At 49.7% G+C, this 15,481-nt stretch overlaps 1 protein-coding gene across 2 annotated transcripts in view; it reads right to left on the minus strand.

Annotated features, from left to right (window-relative positions):
* The window catches only part of NKD1 (NKD inhibitor of WNT signaling pathway 1), an 86,328-nt gene that overhangs the window by 58,459 nt on the left and 12,388 nt on the right, over positions 1-15,481 (minus strand). The gene's annotated exons all lie outside the window — the stretch shown is intronic.

Here is a 15,481-nt window from a genome sequence, read left to right on the forward strand (position 1 = left end):
ATGCAGCCCTCCTGAAAGCCCCCAAATAGAGGTCAACTTTAAGACTCCTGGGTGCTTAATTACACCTACTACCTTGATCAAGAATGCCTTATGAAAACTTATTTTGGAAAAAAAAATAGCTATTTTCCACGTGTATTCAGCCCACCCACCCAGCGACCTGCTGGAAGGGTATTCCCACCATCTCCATCGACAAGTGAGGACCATGGGGTCAAGAGACGCAATGACAGGTCCAAGGTCAAGCAGCTGGGAGAGGTAGAGCTGGGCTTTGATCTAAGCCCCTGTTCCTTCCATCAAGCCCTCCTGTATTTCACACCTTTTCCCACAATTCACTCTGTGCACCTCCCACCACACTTGGTACCTCCTAAAGGGGACGCTGAGGCCGTGTCTCATGCAGCCTCATTGTGCTCAGGGGGGCCCTCAACAGTCACTGCTGGGAGTCATGTGTCAACCCACAGTCTCTCGGGCCAAATTCTGGTGTCTCCTGAGCCCACCTGGGAGGCTCACATCCAAATCTAGCTCTCTAACCCAGCTCTCCCAACAATCTTATTAGTCACTAGTTATCAATATTTAAACCAGGCATTATTATCACTGGGGTGGGGGGTCTGCATCTTCTCTGCAGCCTGCGGGAGGGGAGGAGGGGTGAGTGGCCAGCTGGCTTCATGTGATCTGACGTGGGGGCTAGGGAAAGCTGCTCCTCCCAGCAGTTCTGGGGCATGCTTAGCAGTACACACATCTGCCAGCCACCAAGCAGCCATTTACCCAGGGCCGGAGCAGGGCCCTGGGGGGAGTGAGGGCAAATTATCACATAGTTCCAACTTTGAACAAAAGGCAGGAATAAGCCCAGAGGCTAGTGACCAATCTCAGAAATTCAGAATTGTCTAGAAGCCAGAGGTGGGTTTGGTGGGAACTCTGCAGCCAAGTGGAGCCCACATGCCCCCTACAGCAGGATGGCACTATGGAGGCCAGATCATTCTTTGCTGTGGGACCATCCTGCGTACTGTAGGAGGTCTAGCAGTACCCCTGGCCTCTACGTACCAGATGCCAGTAGCAACACCCACCCAAGCTGTGACAATCAAGAACGCCTCCACACATTGCCAAATGTCCGCGATCCCATTGAGAAACGCTGCTCTAAATTAGGCTGTGACCAGTGGTGGTCAGGCCAAAATTTAAGCCTCGTGCTTTCAGATCTTCCATCTTCTCATACCTGGATTCTCACGTGAAATGTCCCAGTGTTTAAATTTTGGCAACTAACGAATTAAAAAGAATCTGCTTATGCTGTGAGAGCCAAAAAACGTGTGTGCAGGTCACCGGCCGAGCCTCTGCTAAGTCTAGAAGGACAGCGAGAAAGGACATAAACCCACTTCCCAACACTGGAGGCCCTGAGCTCCCGACAAGCCAAGCTCAGACCCCACAGCCTGGAAGAGCCCTCCTCCTCCTCCAAAGGTGGAGACGGACGAGGAATCGAGTTATTTCTGGGGGAATAATGTCACCACCTCACCCGCTTTGCAAACACCCTCTCCCAGGAACACAGACTGACAAACCACCCCCAGAAGAACAGTTTCCCTTCGCAGAAAAACTGAGAGAATTTCCTCACTCGCGTCCCTACCCCCGACTTAGCCCCCTCTCCCCAAAATACGGTTACCCTCCTGCCGATGTTTCTAGAGCCCAGGCCCTGTGTGGTTCTGGTCTATGAAGCAGATACTTGTGAACCACCCACCTATAACAACAGCCAGCCTCTGGGCACTGGTGAATCTTTTAGTGCCAACATTCCCCCAGAGGACCGGGCTCTGTAGCCCCTAGTTAAAGAACTTGTTCTAAGCAAGTTTCCTTTACTTCGAGTGAAAATCTGGGTTACTAGGGGGAGGGAAGTGGAGAATCTAATAAATCTTAGAATATACTTTTTGGCTAAAAGAAAAAAAAAAAAAAAAAAAAACCCTACTTACTGGTGTCATGAAACAACTTTCCAGCTCTCTCTGAAGAGAGCGGGTTCAGAAGTTACTATTGTATTCAAGCTGTATTAAATCAAGCTGTGAGCAGCACCGGGGTTATGCTTTTAAAGAATGCCCTGAGCCAATTCTGATGTTTAAAGGGAAAAGGAAAAGTTTCCAAGGCTTCCATAAATTCCGACGAGAGGAAGTTTCAAACTTGGGTGTTCACAGTCCGTGGCCCCCACGTGGAAACAGCTTGGTTTCATGTATTTGGTTTTCCTGTTCAAACTTGAGGGTCTTTTAACTTTTTATTTTTACAGGGCTCCAAAGAAAAGGGAGAGGGAGCCATTAGCTCCCTGAGTGCCAAAGAAAACCCCGGAGCCTCCCTCAGAGGGCCTCTGCCTGAGGCGGCTGCGAGGCAGGGGTGTGGGGAGGGGACCCCCTGGTCCTGGCACACCCCCCCGCCGGCTCCTCCTGCCCGCTGGAGGCCAGGCCTGTGGGGCCAGCTGCTAATTAACTCCAACAAGATCAATGCAGGCCAGAGCGTGTGAGTGGAGACCAGGCAGGACAGTCATTTGGCCATGGCTGGGCTTCGGCCGCCGGCAGCAGAAGGAACAAAATGGAGTCTTTCCAAAAACAAGACGAGGCCCAGCCAAGAGCCGAGGAATCCTAATTTTAGTCCCTGGAGGGAGACGGCTGTGTCTGCTCAGCCAGAGCACCAGTGAGGCCCAGCATCCCTCAGAAATGTCAACCAAACCAAACAGGCCCTCCCTGGACACCTCAGCCCCAAGCCTTGACTTCAAGGAGCTCACACTCAGCCGGGAGGGCTGACTCACACACACCAGTTTCCAATCCCCAGCCCCACTCTCCAAGCGCTGCCTGCCCAGGAGGTGGTCAAGGTCAGTGCAGGATACCCATTTGACAGGCAGGAACACTGAGTCCCAAGAGAGGCAGTGGTGAGGCAGAATGAACATGGGCAGTCTTGAGGCTGGATCCAATACACAGTCCCAGCATGCTGTACCCATGTGACCTGGAAGAAGGCGCCTTGTCACTCAGAGCCTCAGTTTTACCATCTGTAAAATGGGAGTGAGAATGCTTCCCTCAAAAAGTTGTGATAAGGCACAAATAAAATGTGGAGAGGTATATGTATATACATATACATGTATGTACGTATGTGTTAAAAAGTGACTCCTGGGCCGCACCCCAGATATAGAGGATTGACAGCTGTCCTTCCCATGGCCAGATACCCCTCCCCCATCTGGGGTAACAGCACCCTGACACGCCTTGGGCTGCTGCCTCCTCTCTCTCAGTCCCTGTGGCTGTGGGCCTGACCTGTTTCCAGAAGGGTTCTCAGACACCTACTGAATCAGAATTGCCAGGGGTTGAACCCAGAAGCGACTTATTTGTTTAATTTCCCCAGGTGCACAAGAGGAAGCCTTAGGAACAGCTGCCAGAAAAACTTAAGACGGCCCAGAGGCTGTGCTCATAGAGGGTGTTAATCCCCCCAGGAAGCTGCACATCTGCAAAGGGTCTCAGATTCCAAAGGGCTGTCAGGATGGGATCCTCTCCCAGACCTGAGCCAAGATGAGCGTCCCCGAGGGGAGCTCCTGCGGGGCAGAGACCAGGCAGAGTTCTGATCTGACCTGAGAAAGTACTCGCTGGCTCTTCCCCCCATGATCCGCCTTCACCCCCCAGAGCAGATCAAGGGAAGGATGGATGTCCAGAGTCTCCAAACTGAGCCTTCCCTTGTCCCCTTAACCTTTGACCATAGCCCCTAGGCCTGAGAGGGGAAACTGGGGACATCCACCCTGCCACAGGGCAATTTCAGCATAAGGAGGTCTCCATAGCAACCCTCCAGCTGGAGAAACTGAGTTACCTGGTGACCAGACAGGGTGCAGGGGGACAGTGGCGGGACAGCGATAGGGTGGTACTGAAGGATAGGGCTGGGGCTTTTCCAGCAAGGAGGGAAATAACAAACATTTGTCCCGAGGGGAAAAAAACTTCCAGAAAGACTTTTCCTTCTTCTATCTCCTTCTCCCTCATAAGAAATCTTGAAGGGAATAGTTAGTAGTTATAATAAGAGCAGCTTTACTGAGCACCATCTATGCCAGACCACGGGGGTTCATGACCTTGCTGAATTCATACACCAACCACAAGAGGGAGGGTCAACCGGTAGTCCCATTTTACAGGTGGGGAAACTGAGGATTAGGAAAGATTAGGAAAGTTGCCTAAGGTCACACAACTAGTAGGTAACAGGTCCCAGATTCAAACTCATGCAATTCCAGAGCCCACTCTCCTACCCTCTTCTGCATGGGCACGTCAGCACCCCTTCTAACCTCCGCATCCTCTGGGCTCAGCAGAGACTGGCTTTGGATCCAGCTCTGCCTGACTCAGAGGCACACTTGGGCCCCAACACCATGCTGCTGCTAAGCTGGTTAAGAGGAACTGAGGGGGTGTTGAGCACCCACTGTTAGGGATGGGCTAGCTGTGCACAGAGGATTTCTTTGTTTCCACGGTCCCACTGCAGACCCCCTGAGCCCCTGCCCTGCTAGAGCACTAAGGAAGGGGGTGGGGCACATGACCCTGCAACACCCAACCTCCAGCCTGCCCCCAAATAACATGTAGGGTGGAAGAAAAAGCACTGGTTAATTGACAAAAGTTGTCCACCTGTTGGCTACTCAGGTGAGGGCAGGGAGGAAGAGTTGGGAATGACCTCCAGGTTCTGACCTGAACAACAGCAGATGAACAGAGGGCCAGTCACTGGGCCAGGGAGGTCCCTAGGAACCTTCACAGGTTCCCTAGGAAGATGAAGAGGGTAGTTTCAGACAGCTTATGTCTGGATGTGTGAGTGACACTGAGAGGAGGTACCAAGCCGTGGTACCCAGGTCTCCAGTCCACCTGAAACTCCCAAGGCCCCCGCGCAACCCCCAAAGCCGCCACGTACATACAGCCTGGGTCCACCCAGCCGCGCAGCCGGCTGTCATCCTCATCCTAGCTGCCTTGCTGACCGGCCTCTCTCCATCACCTCCTCCCACAGAAGGCAGAGCCTCAGCAACTGTGTCTCGCAAATCATGATCTCAGAAGAGGGAACTTGGTTTAGTTATTGGAAGGCTGCCATCTGCAGTCCCCAAGCCAGGGCCCGTGTCACTGACAATTTCCAAGGCCTTGAAAGGGACCTTTAATCCAATTGTCTGTGTCAGGCAGTCAATGGGCAGCCCCTCCTTCCCCGTCCACCTTCCTTCCAGCTCTCCCTTTGAAGGCAGCCCCAGGGAGGAGCTGCCCAGCATAGCCGTGGCCCAGCCCTGACAGCTGCACGCCCGCACGGCCAGAAGGGTCTGCCGGGAGCCCGGAGAAGACCACCGGTGACCAGCCCTCGGTGTGAAATCCCTCAGTGCCTGGCACGGTGCTGGTACGGCTGGGAGTAGGGGGAACACATCATTCAAATACTCTGCAGCCATGCTCCTCGCTCAGCATGAAGTGCTGCACAGATGTTACAGTCCCCCCAGCAGTGACACATTTTCCAGATGGAAAAACCGAGGCTAACAAACATTACGGTCACTATAAATTCTGGAAGTGGAAGTCCTACTGCGTTCTGCCTCCAGAGGGCTCGCTTACTACATATCAATATGAACCATGGTAATAAATGCCCTATTGATTGCCTGCTCTGTATGTGTCAGGTCCTAAGTGTTTCACGGGCATTCTCAATCTACACAACAGCTCTGTGGGGTACGTATCATTTCTCCTCCCATTTTACAGATGAGGAAACAGGGGCACAGAGAGGTTAAGGAACTTGCTCAAGGTCACACAGCTAGTAAGTGGCAAAGCCAGCAACTGCATCAGGTCTGGCTGTCTCTGGAGCACTTCTCATTCTTTATTATCTGCCCCTACATGAAATTTGGGTATACCATAGGTATACTGTTTGTCTATTTGTGTGTATGTGTGTGTGTATACACACACACACACACACACACACATATATTGGGGGCAATATCATCACCATTGAGAATGGACTAGAATCTAGACCAGTGCTGCCCAATAGGAATAGAATGCAAGCCACATGTGTAATTTTAAATTTCCTAGTAGCCACATTAAAAAGAGAGAAAGAAACAGGTGAAATTAATTTTAATAATGTTATTTAAGCCAAAATATCAAAAATCTTGCCATTTCAAGATATCATCATTCTTTGTTATCATTGTAAAAATTATTAAGGAGAAATTTACATTCTCTGTTTTAACACGAAGCCTTTGAAATCTGCTGGGTATTTACAACCCAGCCCGGCCCTATTTCAAATGCTCAACAGCCATGTGAGGCTAGTGGCCACATAGTGGACGGTGACCCCCATGCCCTAACCACTCAGCTAAAGCAATATTGTTTACCTTCCCCAAAGCCTTGAAAATGATTGCTCTGAGAGACTTTCTCAACCAAGGAACCCTTTGGAGAGTCACCACCACTCCTAACCAATGGGTCATACTTACTGTGTCCTTAGGCCTACTATGAACAAGACACCAGGCTAAGATGCTCTCAAGGAGATATGAAGATGACTAAGAACTGGCATTTGCCCTCGAGCAGCTTATAATTTAAGAGGGGGAGCGAAATAGTTACCAAACCCTACTGCACACCAGGCCCTGAGGCTTCCCACGTATTATCTTTTCATCCTTCCACTCATCCTGGGGGGCGTGGGCAGGGTTTGATATTACCATCCCATTTTATTGATGAGGAAACAGATTGAGAGAACATGGATCTCGTCCAGGGCCCTCCTATCTGACTTGGCCAACCCAGGGCAGAACACAGGAGGAATCAGCAAAGCAATGGAAAGGCTTTTAGCAACAAGGAGGGCAGCCTTGAGGGAAGGCTTTGGGGGGGTTATGAATGAACGATGGAGGCTACATGAGAAGGAAGAAGGAAGCCAGGTTCTGAGGATAAAGAAGGGGCATGTGCATTTGCAAGGAATGAAGAAGCAATGCATGGATTCCTGGCGGAAGGCACAGCACAAGAGGACCCCTAAGAGGCAGGAATTCTGGGAGCTGAGATGCCTTAGCAAGTAGCCCCCAGTAGCCCATGTGCAGGGCATTGTATGAGAAGAGGCCAAGTTCAATCTTCGAGTCGTGGAAAAGCACCCATTGCCCAACTCACGGGCCATAATGTCAGAGGAATCCCACTTCCCAAAATATTTACCAGAAGGCTCTGGGCACCAGACTCCATTCTATAAACTTGGGTACCATTCCAAAGCTGAAACGATAGATCTCCCGGAGAACAAGATAAACTCTCCCTCACATTCTAAATAATGACAGGGAGGTGAGGAAGAGAACGAAATAAATCAACCCTCTCCAACTGCCCAACTTAAAAGGGATTACGCTCAGAAGCAAGAAGAGGGCAAGGATGCCGTCTCCTTATCAGACACATGGCTGCTCCAGACACAAACAAAACTCTTGGCAGGCATCCTTCTTCCACATCATGGGGGGAGGGGGGAACAAAGTCTTAATACGCAAAGGTCAAACCCATCCTCCTTGAATACAATCAAGCCCATATTGTTTTCCCCTAATTTCCAGGAGAAAACAGTCCCTTCCATGAGCTGAAGTACAGACTAGAGCTCAAGGAATGAGGCTCATAAATCTCCAGTTTGCTGGAGTGACCCAGATTTCCAATCCCCCGCCACAGTATCCAACCAGAAGTCACATTTGGGACCAGGAAACATGCCCACTGCACTCCAAGGCACCAGCAAAGGATGAACTGCAGGATGAGTTGGTCTGGAATGTGGACGAGGAAGGCCCATCTCCCTCCCTCTGACAATCACCACTGGATATCACAGATTGAGTAAATGAGAAAGCGCTTGACATAGATGATCGCATTTAACGCTCACACAAGCCCGTGTGGTGGATAACTTCGTTATCCCCAATTTACAGATGGAAATGGAGGCTCAGAGGGGTGAGGACCCAGAGTCACACGGCCGGTAAGTGGCAGAGCCAGCTGACCCCAGGCTTGCTCTCCAGCTGGGGGGCTCCCACACTGGCGTACAACCCTGTTTCTTCCTTTCTCTGCCATGCACTCCCAGGTCAAAACCCAGGTCTGATCACCTCCCTTCCCTGCTCTATAGCTTAGGCTCCCTTATGCCCGTACAACGAGCCCCAAATCCCCAGGGAGGCACACCCAGCAGCCCCCCAGGCACCCACACCATCTCATGTCACCCACTCCCAACTCCAGAAATGCAGCCTGGCCTCTCAAACAGCCCGTCCAAGAAGCGGGCTTCCTAGCATAATATTTTCCTCCCACAGAACGTGAGAATAAAGGGCTCTTTGCTTGTCTCCTGAAATAACTGGCTCTCACCAGAAAGCAATCTTCTGCCCAGTAAAAATATTTCTGTAAAACTTGGTAACTCTATCTGTGGTTCCTTTTCTGAGAGTCAAAAATCTTGGAGAGTGAAACATGGCAGGGACAGACTTTATGACAAGCTCATGAAGTCACGTCTACCCAGACATTCCCTCCTTAACGCTGTGATTAATTGGCTGTTAACCACAGGGACTTTGTGTCTTAATACTCTCAAAGCACCAGTTTGCATTTCTACAGAACAATACCCACCGCCCGAGACCTGGTGTCCAGCCAGGCGGGCAGAGGAGCCACTGGCTGGGGCTCAGGGGCCGGAAAGGACTCTGCTGAGATCAGGGGACTCCTGCAGGCAGGCATCATGCAAAGGTGAGCGGTCACCTGTGGCCTGTCCATGGCCATGCAGGAGGCACAGTTTATAAAATAAGTGAGGGGTGTCCTAAGATCAGGATGTAAAAGTGCTCACAACTAACCCAAACTAACCCCAAGATGCCTGGATAAGTCACTGAAACCTCCTTGGCCTTAGTTTGCCCACCTGGAAATGGCAAACAATCACTCCAGGGAACTCTTGAGTGAACAAAGATGTTCTCTCTGAACCTCTCCATCCATCAAACAGCAATCAAGCCCCTTCCAGAGGCTGTCATGGGCCCCAGAGAGATGGCGTGGGTTCACTGGGAATCTTCCAGAACGTATCAGCAGCTCCAGAGGCCTTATCGGACTACTGAGTATGTTTACTGAGTGCTTACTGCATGCTAAGCCTTAAATCACAACATAAGTTATTTCACTTAATCCTTGAAATGACTCCAAGAGATGGATACTTTTTTCCTTCATTTTACAGGTAAAAAAAATTAAAGCCCACAGTGAATACAGTTCAGTACAAACCCAGATCTGAAGACCAGGTCCAAAGCTCTGTGCCCCCTGGAGTAGATAAGACCCATATAGGAAAAAAAAAAAAGTTAAATAATGAGGTTTTAAAAATATCCATACAAACTGAGGCAGAGGTTCTTAACCTGGGGGCCCTGAAATTGGGGGTAAATGTGTAAGAGCACTTATTGGAGGAGAAAGACACCATCCAATACAGCAGATTCCCAAAAGGGTCTTATTACCTACCCACTAAGGGTTAAAAATCACCTATGATCATAATGGAGAGGCTAGGAGCTTGAAAGGAAAGCTGTGACCCATGTGGGCTGCACGGAGGAGGCAGCAAATCACCCAGGCTCTTCCAAGATCCAGTGGCAAGGAGTGGTTCTCCCCGGACAGTCAGCTAATTGTCAGACTGCCTTGTTCCCACCCACGCTTGCCAGCTGCTGACTGGAGCTGCGGTCGGTGAGTCTTATACAATGCACAGATGTTGGTTCTGTCCACCCAGTATGCATTCTGCAGCCTTTTCCTCACAGGTGGTTTTTCTTTAGGGAACCACCCCCTCACTCCCAGCCCTTGAGGTTTGGGGGAGCTGATCCCAGCCCCCACTCGAGGGTAGCCGCATGACCCAGAACCGGCAGAGGCAGAGGGTTTGGTTCTGGGATGGACATGTGACTCAAGTCAAAACAATGGGAGCCAGACTAAGCTTTGGCTGAAACTCTCTCGTCTAGTTGGAGATGGAAGCCCAGACCGCTGGGAGTCGAACTGCCACTACCTGGGGAGAGTCTGCCCAAGAATGAAGCCGACCCAAAAGAAACCAGAGCTGAGGGCAGAGTTGGAGCTGGGACCCAGCTGTCCCTGAATTCAATTCACCCTCCCAACTTCCCCGTTACACAGGCCAATAACGTGCTTCTGTACGAAACAGCTGAGATGGGCTTAAAACCCAAAGGATTCTGACTCACCCACACAGAGAAAGGTCGCACTTACTTAACCACAGACCCCCCTGAAGCTGCTGCCCTCCTGGATTTTGAAGACCCTGGCCTGCGGGAGAAACTCTGGCTTTGCCAGAAAAGAAGTAGAACCATGCCTGGAGCTCACATCGGGTGTGAATTGTGTGTGCTGGGGCGGCAGGGGTGTGTGCAGAAGCACAGCTACAAAAATGCACCACATTGATCTAATAGTCTACTTTAGACTATAGGCACAAGCCCATAAACAACCTAGATGCCCAACAACAGGGAATCAGTGCAATGAAGTATGGTCCATCCCTACAATGGAAGGCCTTGAGAGCCATGAAGAACAATAAGATTGAAGGGCAGTTAGATTATATGCACTGATATGGAATGATTTCCAAGATACACTGTTAAGTTAAAAAGGCAAGGTGCAGAACGAGATTATAACATGCAACTTAGGTTAATAGAAAATAAAGTCTCTATCACTTTCTTATGCATCCCCACCTCAAATGAATTTTTCAGTTAACCTACAAATACCAATGCTTCCCAGTCTTATTGGCCAAGAGGACTGCTTACTGTCTGTGCAGGGATAAGGGCCCATACTCACAGAGCACGGCTAGAAGCACCTCCAGGAACCAGAAAAAGCAGATGCCTTGGGAGAGGAGTGCTGGGAGGCCAATGGTATTGGCAGAGGTGGGAAGAAGGCTGCCTTTTTATTACATACCCTTTAGTACTGTTTTGAATTTTTTTCCTTTTGTTTTTCACCGTGTGCATGATTTTGTTTACCAAAAGAAAACTGGCGAGGCCCCTTTCTGAAAGGCAGGGGAGATGCAAGCAGAGGCTCTCTTCAAAGGCCAAAAGGAGGTGGAATTTGGAGGGACAGGACCTCCAGAGGCTATGTGCCCTCTGGCCAAGTTGCTAGGCCTCCCTGAGCCTCATCCACCAGGCAAATGTTCCTTGAGCACCCACCACGTGCCAAGCAGTGCAAAAGGCCCTGAGGACGCAGCAGTGAGACACACAGGGCCTGCCCCATGGACTCTGCAGTCTGGTCTCAGTTTCCCCATAGTATTAATACTGACCCTGGCCAGGTTTCTGCAAATAGTAAATGCCTGACAAATCACTGTGAGTAAGGCTTTGCCAACCATAAAGCTCGAGATGAATGCTGCCTCTGACTCCTGGGGAAAAGCTGATCCCACTCAGTGCTGAGCTCCAGCCCCACGAACGGGTTCTGCCTTCCAGCTCCTCAGACCAGAGCCAAGGGGACAAGTCCTCACCCACGAACCCCAGAAGCAGATGCCAAGCGGGCCCTCCAAGGTTGAGAAGGCTAAGAAGGCCCCAATTTATGACACCAGGAGAAGGTGCACCAATCCACCTACCTGGGAGACCCACCATCCTTCCCATCACTGACCACAGCAGTGGCCGGCCTGGGCCTCCTCCCTCCAAGCTCAAGGGAAGCTGTGCATCCCAGGAGCAGGGTCTGGAGAGGCCCCAGGGAGGGTTTCACCAGTGCCTCCTGGGCGCAGAGCTCGCCTTCCACCATCACCTGCTGCAAATAGCCCCTTCCACCCGCCTCGGGATGGGGGTTAGCCTGATGCACTGCAGTGCTGCATCTCCTCCACTGGTCCAGAGCTGTGCTATCCAGGCAGAAGCCACTAGCCCCACGTGGCTATTTAAATTTCCATTTAAATTAACTCAAATACAATATACTTAAAATTCAGCTCCTCAGTCCCAGTAGCTGCATTCAAAGCACTCAGTAGCCACAGGTGGTTAATGGTTCCCATATTGGACAGTGCAGACATAGAGCATTTCCATCATCACAGAAAGTTCTATCGCTAGGCTAGATATCCCTTTAACATCTCCCTCCTTCCAGTTATAAAAGGAGGGGCCTGGCCGGTCTTGAAAAAGAGACCAGGTATCAATAACCGTCAGCAAAGTTCCAAATCCACTTATAGGGGGTAAGGATCCACAGCCATAGGGAACTGCGCAGGAGACAGAATCACTGACTGAGAGCGTGTCATGAGTCAGGAACTGTGCCGGCTTCTCCACTGGGCCACACACTCGATCCCCAACCTTCTACAGATGGGAAGCACCATCCCTCCCTCCGCCCTAACCCCTCCAGCTCCCTCCCACCATCACCTTTCCTACAGAGTCCGGTCGCCCAACACAGAGAGGCTCTGATTGAGAGGGCTTGCAGAGGGAGGGGCCCCTAGGTCTCAGCATTTTAAACAGCACTCGGAACTTCAGATGTAGGTGGTCCTCGGGCCGTACCCTGAGTCCATCCCAGCCCCAAGTCCCCTTCCAGCCACCGGCTTCTCTCTCCACCCCTTCCAGAAAAGCTTGTCCCGAGACATATAACTGATTCACTTTGTTATACAGCAGCAACTAACACAACAATGTAAAGCAATTACACTCCAATAAAGATGTTAAAGAAAATAAAAATAAAATGTATTGGCTCTTTGAAAAATACAAAAGTAGTACATGCTCATTGAGAAAAAAAAAAGTCAAACAATGTAGAAATATATAATGTGAAAAGTGAAATTCCTTCTCTCCTCACCACCTCCCACCACTTCACTCCTCAGGGAAACAGACTTGGACAGTGTATTATTCCAGATCTTTCCATGTGCACCTGCAAATATATAGAGACATAGGCCTGAACAGACCTTTGTATAGTGCAGAAAACGGGGCCACATTACACTGATGTTTTGCTCTTGCTTTGCTCATTCAACAGCATCTCAGGGCCTCCTTCCTATCAGCCTGTGGCCCTCACTCAACCTGGTTTTACCAGTTGCAGAGAGATCCATGGAATGGCTACACCACTGTTTATTAGCCTGTCTCCTGGTGACGAATATTTGAGTTGTTACAAATTTTCCTTCTTCCAAATAATGTAGCCATGGATGTTCTTACAAGTATGTGCATCTGCTCCCGTGTAAGTGTTCCCCAGTCCCTTCAGGACCCATGCCAGTCTCACCTCGGCTGCCATTCCACCACGACAGCTCCTGTCAAACCGGACGGTGACCACCAGGACCCTAAATCCAATGGACACCTTTCAGTCCTTTTCCTTACTCAGTCTCTCAGCCATTTCTCTCCAGGAGACCACATCCTCTCTGGTACACTACTTTGATGGCCCCCAATCAATCACACCTCCCAGTATGTATGCCCCTGTGTAATCCCTTCCCCTAAACCTGGGCTGGACCTGTGACTTGCTTTAACAAAGAGAATGTGGCACTGCCAATTCCAGGCCTAAACCTAAAGAACCTGGCAGTTTTCACTTCTGCACTCTTGGGAAGCCAGCCACCGTGTAAGAAGTCTGATTACCCTGAGATCGCCATACTACGAGGAAGCCCAAGCTAACCAGTGGTGAGGACACCTGGAAGAGAACTGAGGCCCCAGACACATAAGCCAAGTGGATCTGTGGCAGGTGGCCCCTCGCTGTTTGAGCCAACCCAACTATGCACATGGAGATGGAGATAAGTTGCCCCTGCCAAGCCCTGCTCAAGTTGCATAATCTTAAGCAGGTCATAAAATATCAAGTCAGTGAGTTTTGGAATAATTTGTCACACAGCAAAAGATAACCTAGACATCCACCTTTTCTTTACTACATTCTGAGAGGACGAAGCAAAGGGCAGAAGAGATCACAATAGATACCTAATAGCTAAGCTGCGGCCACCCCCAGGCTCAGGATTCCCAAAACAATGTTCTGTCCAGAAAGATTTAGTTGCCAGGGTGCAGCTGCTGCTTGTCATGTTCAGAGGCTAGTTTCTAAGGTGAGAGGACATGGGGGTCCCCAAGGGCCCTCATCATACCCTAAGCAAATGGAGTTGATGAACAAGACAGCAACCATGGCAATCCTGGGAGAATGTGTTCTCACCAAAAAGTCAACAAACCAAAAGGCCCTGAAGCCAAGAAAGAAAACTTTGGCACAGAGAGGTTAGGGAACTTACCCAAGGTCACACAGCTAGTGAGAAGCAGAGCTAGATCCTGAAACCAGGTATTCAGACTCAGAGTCTAGACCAGTGACCAATCACCAGTGTTTTCTAACACTTTGACAGTGACCCACAATAAGAATTATGTTTTATAATGGGCCTCTGTATATATGGGTTTGGGTATAGATGTGTGTTTAGATATACACATATCTATCTATAAATAGATCTATCTATTTATCAGTATGGATACCCATGTCTATATGTCCATATCTATCAATCATCTATAGACATGGTTATCCACACCTATAAACTAAACAGAAAGTTACATAAAGCAATATTTACTATTACTATATAGGATAGTCTCTCATATTTTTATTTTTGTCTATTTCATTTTTTTTTAATGCTGCTCACTACATGGATTTCATAAGCCATGAATGGGGTTATAACATACTGTTTAAGGAAAAAAAAAACTCACCTATAATGATTTAAGATAGCTCTAAAATCAGACTGATCTGAATTTGAATCTTGCTAGAACAAGATTCCACTTCCAAGTCAAGTGACTTTGGGTAGATTTCTTTAAAGCCTCAGTTTCCAGGACTTCCCTGGTGGCACAGTGGTTAAGAATCCGTCTGCCAATGCAGGGGACATGGGTTCGATCCCCGGTCTGGGAAGATCCCACATGCTGCAGAGCAACTAAGTCCATGTGCCACAACTACTGAGCCTGCGCTCTAGAGCCCACAAGCCATAACTACTGAGCCCGCGAGCCACAACTACTGAAGTCCACGCGCCTAGAGCCTGTGCTCTGCAACGAGGAGCCACTGCAATGAGAAGCCCGCGCACCTCAATGAAGAGTAGCCCCTGCTCGCCACAACTAGAGAAAGCCTGTGCACCACAACGAAGACCCAACGCAGCCAAAAATAAATATATAAATAAATAAATAAATAAATAAATAAATAAATAAATAAATATTTTTTAAAAGCCTCAGTTTCCCCAGCAGTAAAATGGGGATAATAATAGTACCTGCCTCATAATGGTGTTGTGAGAACTGCGTGGTAGGGACAGCTCTGGGCCCAGGGCCTGACATACAGCAGATACTTAATGCTGCACCTATGGTTCAGCACAGGGCTCAGCATACGCAGGCACTTAATAGTCACACTGAGGCTTCCGTCACAGAACACTGAGAAAGGAGGCACATACCCAAGACTGACCGGGGCAGGGGCTCCTCGGGATTTCCAGGGCAGGGGGGCAAGAGAAGTGCTCCCAGCATGCACTGAAAAGGCAACCTCGTTCCTGGTTTGTAATAGTTTTCTGACATCATCTTTTTGCTTTTGAAGTCTATCTAGATCCCTAGGGGAAAGAAGGGTAAAACAAGGTCAAGGTCAAAAACTGCCCCGTAACAAGGTTACCTCTGGAAGCCAGGCCTGGAGTGGCCTCAGTACCCCAAGGTAGCACGCCCAAACCTACACAGTGGAGCCGCCGTCAGCCAAAGCCTCCGTGA

Source organism: Eschrichtius robustus, chromosome 19 (genome assembly GCF_028021215.1).
Source record: "Eschrichtius robustus isolate mEscRob2 chromosome 19, mEscRob2.pri, whole genome shotgun sequence".
Classification (NCBI taxonomy): domain Eukaryota; kingdom Metazoa; phylum Chordata; class Mammalia; order Artiodactyla; family Eschrichtiidae; genus Eschrichtius; species Eschrichtius robustus.